This window comes from Juglans microcarpa x Juglans regia, chromosome 7D (assembly GCF_004785595.1).
Source record: "Juglans microcarpa x Juglans regia isolate MS1-56 chromosome 7D, Jm3101_v1.0, whole genome shotgun sequence".
Lineage (NCBI taxonomy): Eukaryota > Viridiplantae > Streptophyta > Magnoliopsida > Fagales > Juglandaceae > Juglans > Juglans microcarpa x Juglans regia.
The window spans coordinates 5,430,693-5,437,678 of NC_054606.1; the positions used below are offsets into that span (position 1 = coordinate 5,430,693).

Here is a 6,986-nt window from a genome sequence, read left to right on the forward strand (position 1 = left end):
TATAAGTTTTTCTCTTATTGAGAGCTAGTAATTCAAATTTATCTTTTTCAGCCTTAATTTTCATATTAAATTTTCTCTTCTTAAGAAGTAGTAACTTAGATATTTCATTATCATACTTCATCAATGATTCTCTTCTCTCTATCATACAAGTCCTCCTATCATTTGTCATTTGGCTTAAGGTCTCATTAAATTCATTATTTTGTCTTTCCTTACATTTTCTTTATTTATCTCTTTATTTTTCAGTCTTCTTGTCTAGAGATCTCTCACAATCCACGAGCACATTTTTCATGTCTTCCCTTAAAGGTATTGAGTTTAGAATAATACCTGAACGCGGCACATTGTCTTTTTTTTTTTCCTTACGAGTTTCATGTGTGTTTGCAATTTCAGTTGGTGCCTCAAAAGATTCAAATAATGATCCATGTGGAAATTGGTTTTTGGGTCTCTCGGTATACAATTTTTGCCTTATCATTCTAAAAAATAGTGAAACAATTAGTACTAATATCATTGCAAATACTTAATAATTAGAACAACAACACATTGAAAAAATCATTATACCTTGTCTAGCTCGGTCGCACTGCTTGGATGCATTTCTTCAAATTGGACTGTGCAACCACAAAATTGATTGAAATATTTTTTAATGGTTGACCATTGATCGGTCAAAGAGGGTACAAACCGATCTTGACTATTAGGTTTTTTATAGGTGAAGTAGTAATCATAAATTATACTCTACAATTGTGTGAATGATTGGTCAGTCCCCTGTATGGAGCTTATACTAATGTCAAGTCAAGCTGAAACGAGGAGAGTATCTTCCTTTGCAGTAAATGATACACTCCGCTAGAATTTTTGTTTATGTGCCTTTATTTTCTGTTGGGGTTGTGTCGTTTAGGCATTAATATTTGCACTATCTATAGGGATTGTTAATACTATCCTCACCACTTTCAAACATTGTGGTGAATAATAGATGCTCATCAATTAAACAATTCATCATTCAACAAAATATTGAAGGATAAAAAGTTACTAAAACAACATATTAAAACAGGCCAAACATTTTTCATACAGAAAATAACCAAACAAACAGAACATGCAATCAGGGCCATCACACAAAACAATTCCCATTAGGATGACAAATAGTTTCCATTAGCATCACAAGGGGCATTAAATAGGATATATACCCCATATAGACCAACTTAACACATAGGAGCTAATGTTGTAGCTTATTTTTGTGGGGCATATCATATAGTAAATGGTACCATTTTTTTCCTGTTCCTAAAAATAGTCATCCAATCAAATGTTACACCCAATCAAACAACGACAATAACACAAACAATGTTTGTCACGATAAACAAGGTCCAAAAACATAATTTCCACCCAACGGAGACCATGAAAATCAAGAGAACTGCTTTTGCATGTGACTTCACCTTCATGCCGATACAGTCAATGTGGTTTGGTATAAGATTAGCTTCACCAATATTTGGTAAGCTTGTTCTATTTCTTTAATTTCAAAGGGACTAAAAAAAAAAGATCTCAGGACAATTGAATGAGGCGATTACTTTATGTTCACCATCAATATTTTGATTGAATTGGTTTTGTGGAACAAAACAAAACTGGACTAATTTGTGTCTAATCTAATTTGCTCTATGTACATCTGCATACCTCGCCTCCACTTTTCTATGAAGAAATGGACAGTGTGAGGACAGAATCCTCATATGGATGATAATAAAAATGATCCAAACACAGACTAAATTTGGAGTGGTATAGAAAGCAAGTAAAGACATGACAGCTCTTTTCTATGGTAAAATTGCTTGGTCAACACAAACATCTCACAGAAGTAAACTTCTATAAGAAAACAAAGACTTGTGACTCTTGGAGAAATTCAATAACAATTTGATCACAAAGATTGCAAACATGCCTCATAAAAAACATCAATTGTACTAGATTTGAATCCCCGTACAAACAAATTTTGTCAAAAAATCATAAAATGAATCCATTAAAAACAGTAAAAAATAAAAAAATGTTATATTCAACACCTATTAAAAACACCTCTATACTAAAAATCAACTCTTTTATACTAATAAAAACTTTAGAAAAATATAAAGAGAATTCGAATTTACCCTATATTCGATATTGAAGAGATGCGACAGTGATGAAGTGCTGCACTGATAAGTAGTCGTTGGTGTTGGTATCAAGGGCGAAGTTTTTTCTTTCAGATTTCAGTCTGTGTTGGTGTCGAGAGAGAGAGGGGGAGAGTAAGGAGAAATAGAAGTTTTGAAATAGGATTTGTTTCCGTTGGTGCTAAGAGAGAGAGAGGGAGGAGAGAGAAAAAAATAGAAAAATAAGATTTAAAGAGTAAACATGCATATTCAAATTTGTAGAAATATTGTTCATAACTATGCAGATTTTTGAATATGCATAATTCAATGTAGTCTAATTTAAGGTCATATCATGCAAATATGTAGATGTATATATAGATGCACAATCCATTGCTAGTTCGGTTGTTTTTTACCATTAAAAAAATGTTATAAAAATAAAATTTATAGATTAATGTGATTTATTGCGTATAAGTAAAAAAAAAAAATTTAATGTATTATATATAACCACCCAATTTATAATTTATATATTTTTTTAATTTCTTGGTGTATCAAAAGAAGAACGACACCTATTAAAAAAAAAGAAAAAAAAATGACACAGCCCGTGGTGGGTAAGGGTGTTCATCCGGGTTCCGACCTGGGTAGGGGTGTAACTGGTCCGGTCCGATCCAGTTTTGAACAAAATCTAAGACCGAACCGGTATGTACCGGTTTTGTATTTTTCAAAACCGATTACGCACCGGTTACCCTTCTAAACCGGTACTTCCGGTTTTACCGGTTTCCGGTCTGGTCCGGTCCTGATTTTTTAAAAATGTAAATTTCATAGTTTGTCATTAAAAATTTGTTTATAAAATAAAAAAAACTGATTTAAAAAAATCTGTTTTACAAACTATTATTACAAAAAATCTGTTTTAACTTTAAATAAAAAAATCTGCTTTACTAAAAATTACTTTAATAAAAAATCTGTTTTACTATAAAAAATCTGTTTTACTATAAAAAATCTATTTTACTAAAAAATCTGATTCACTCCAAAAAATTGCTTTACTAAAAAACTGGAAAAAAATCTGAAAAAAACTGGAAAAAAACTGTTTTACAAACTTATAAATATAACTACTACAAAAACTGAAAAAAAAAATCTGCAATAAACTACCTTATCTACAATAAGTCCTTGCATGCTAAAGGAAATAACTTAGTACTTACACATATTTTTTAGTTAGAGCAATCACAAGAAATTCAAGAATGGACATCAACAAGCCTATGAGCCTATAGAATAAAATAAGTTCAAAAGTCTAAATTAGAAATCCAAAAGTCCAACAAATTACAAGTCCAAAAGTCTAAATTACAAGTCCAAACACTTAAAAAGTCTGAATTACAAGTCTAAAAATCTAACAAATTACAAGTCCAAATTACAATAACTTAGAACATCCAACAAAAAACTTCAATAACTATGCACCAAGCCACCAACTCCAATAGTCCCTTCAACAATCAAGCAATTAATTATAATAAAAAGTTAGTAATTACATTAAATAATAAAAAAATTAAAGAAATATGTTATACAAGTTGACCTACCTTAAATTTAATTATCTCCAGCCAAAGAAGTAGGTCTTGAAGAATTCCCTAGGTCTTCCATGAGCTCTACACAAAAGGGAAAAAAATAAGCATAATAATTAAAACAAATTACTAATATGATTTACACTTTAGATATAGTTAAACTATTAATATTAGTTAAATAGTTATAAACTTATATATTAGTATAGCTATATAATATATTAGACTATATAATAGATTAATAGTATTAATATTAGTCTAAGTATAGTTATATTATATATATTAGTATTAGTTATAGTAATTTAGTATAACTATATTAGTATAATTATAATTATAGTCTATATTAAACTATTAGTATTAGACTATTAGTTAAATAGTTATAGACTTCTATATTAGTATAGCTATATAATATATTAGACTATATAATAGTATTAATATTAGCCTATTAGTATAGTTATATATTAGTATTAGTTATAAACTATATATTAGTATTAGTTATAAACTTTTAGTGATTTAGTATAGCTATATTAGTATAAGTATAACTATAGTCTATATTAAACTATTAGTATTAGATTATTAATTAAATAGTTATAGACTTATATATTAGTAAAGCTAAATAATATATTAGACTATATAATAGTATTAATATTAGACTATTAGTATAGTTATAAGTTATATATTAGTATTAGTTATAAACTATATATTTAATATTAGTATTAGTTATAAACTTTTAGTAAAATCTTTTAGTATTAATTATAAGTATAACTATAGTCTATATAGTCTATATTAGACTATTAGTATTATTTATAAACTTATATATTAGTATTAACATTTAATGTAATAATTTATAAATTATAATATGAAATTATTTCATATATGAATATATATAATTATATATATTATATATAAAAATTTCACATATAAATTTATAAATTTATATATTAATATATATATATATATAAAATATATTGTATAAAACTTAATAACTTATATATAAAAATATTTTTTTTTGTATTTTTTTTTATGAACCGGTCCGGTCTGGTCCGGTCCGGCTCCAAAAATCTTAAAACCGGAACCGGACCGGAACCGGCCAGTTTTAGGATTTTTGGAACCGGTTCAAAACCGGTAAAACCGGTCCGGTCCGGACCGGTTTTCCGGTTTAAAATTACACCCCTAGACTTGGGAACCCGGATTTCAAACCCGGACCTGGTTGGTCCAGGTCAAACCCGGGCCAGAACCCGGATTGATCTAGATTTTTGAAACCCGGGAATCCGGGTTGTATCCGGATTTTGTTTTTCTTTTTTTGAAGTCCATATAAAGGGTTTACAAGCATAATTTTTATTTATTTGTTTTTTATAAAAGCCTATAATTAAAATGTTGAAAAACATAATTCTTCTATATTTTTTAAAAAAATTTAAAATAAGTGTTGAAAATCATAATTTTTTTAAAAAGCATATATTTTATGAAAATATTTTATGAGTCATGATTAAAAAGCATAGTACTAACATTTTCCAGAATAATAAATATATATAAAAATGAAAAACTAAAATGAATGCAATCCATTACATATTACACTATTTTGTTATTTACACATTACATTACATTGCAAAATACAAAACTACATTGATTCAATAAGAATGACGTATTATTCAAAACTAATGTGGAATCGATGACTCATGCTACCTCTACCCCGCAAAGGACTATACAAATTGACATTGCTCTCCATAAGTCTTCTCATCCTTAAAGAGAAGACAATATCTTCTCTCTCTTTGTCGCCATTGCATGAGGATCCCTGAAGCACCAGAAACAGAAATCAGAAAGTGGATAAGATGCTTCCAATGGATTATATGGAAAAAGCACTCCAATATGTGTGATGAAGTGGCTTACATCCTGATCTAGTATTTTTAAAGAAACTGTGTGATGAAGTGGCCTTGTGATCTTTTATATCCTACATTATATCCTTCATGGTTGTTTATGGTGCTTAAAATGTGTGATTAAGAACCATCATATAAAGGTGAAACCTAATCATTCTAGACAACGCCAAAACATTTGAGAAACATATCTGACAAACATGAATAGAATTATTTGTATGAAATTTAAGTACTTATTACAGAGTTTTATGCTCAGCAGTACCAAATATGGCCGATACAACAATAACCTCATGGAACTGCTCCAACTCTAGATGGTAAGCTTCATCAATATATTAAATCCACTATGGTGCTTGGATTTGCATCCTTTAACAAATATGATAAAAAAAAACACACACCCGATCAAAAAATGACATAAATGTGGGATGCATTTAGCTGAAAAAATATATACAAGAAAATTGCAAAAAACAAAGATAATATTTAACCAAAAAGAACCCATAGGAACAAAAGCTAAACCTACCCACAATGCACTGCCATTGACTCTTTTATATCAAAAGACTAATTCCTCTGCTTTAGACTCAAATGAAAAACAAAAAAGTCTATAAAAAGCTAAGCTACCCATGCGTATGAATGGGATTGAGTGGACCCTAGGTAAACTACTCTCAGTAATTGATTGTCTCAACAATTACTGAGATGAAGCCCAACAAGAGCTTCCATTGCAGCACCTATATCAAGGACCCCAACAAAACTTCTGGTCAATACCATTTTCGCCATTTGAGTCCAGTCTCACAAGTTCAATGACAATGCAATAAATTAGACATAACAAATGCAAATGTTTACCTTTAATGCCTAAAGAAGAGTTATTTAAATCTTGGATTCTCTGAAGTTTTTCGATTGCCTCGCCAAAATCCCCTTTAAAATCCATCAAACTCAAACTTAATATAAATTTCTGAAACTAAAAATTTCACAGAAAAATAAAAGGAAAAGCCAAACCTTTCCAAGAATAAGGTAGACATAGCCAGAAAAACCAATCCCCTCGAGTTTTTAGCATCTGGGACCTCACTTGACTGAGTGGAAAGACACTGTTCCAGCATCAGTAGACCTTGTGCATATGATTCATTTGAAATGAAATTGGAAGAAGAAAGTGAAAGAGTAAGTATGCGTACATTTTTCAAGAAACCCAACAAAAGAAATAGAGAAACGAAATCATCTATCTTCTTCCCATATTTGCTACTCCTTTCCATCAAGTAACCATCGAGAGTCATCGATGGATACCCACTTGGCCAAGTTCGACACAGGGCAGTACCTTTGAATCGACTTCACCAAGTAGTCACAATCCCATTTTGAATGTAGTGAAAAAAGTAGAAAACTAGTCGATGGAGGAGAACGAGAAGATGGAGGAGGAGAACGCGAAGAGAAGATGGAGGAGCTAGGGTTTGATGCGAGAGAGAATGAGAGGCGGGGGCTAGGGTTTACTATTTAGA

At 30.1% G+C, this 6,986-nt stretch overlaps 1 long non-coding RNA gene across 1 annotated transcript; it reads right to left on the minus strand.

Moving 5' to 3' along the window:
* Positions 1 to 5,331: 5,331 nt before the first annotated feature.
* Positions 5,332 to 6,633, minus strand: LOC121239005. Its single transcript, XR_005935217.1, has 3 exons — positions 6,496 to 6,633; positions 6,343 to 6,414; positions 5,332 to 5,426 (listed from the first exon to the last, which is right to left on the minus strand). It is a non-coding gene; the product is annotated as an uncharacterized LOC121239005 (long non-coding RNA).
* Positions 6,634 to 6,986: the final 353 nt, after the last annotated feature.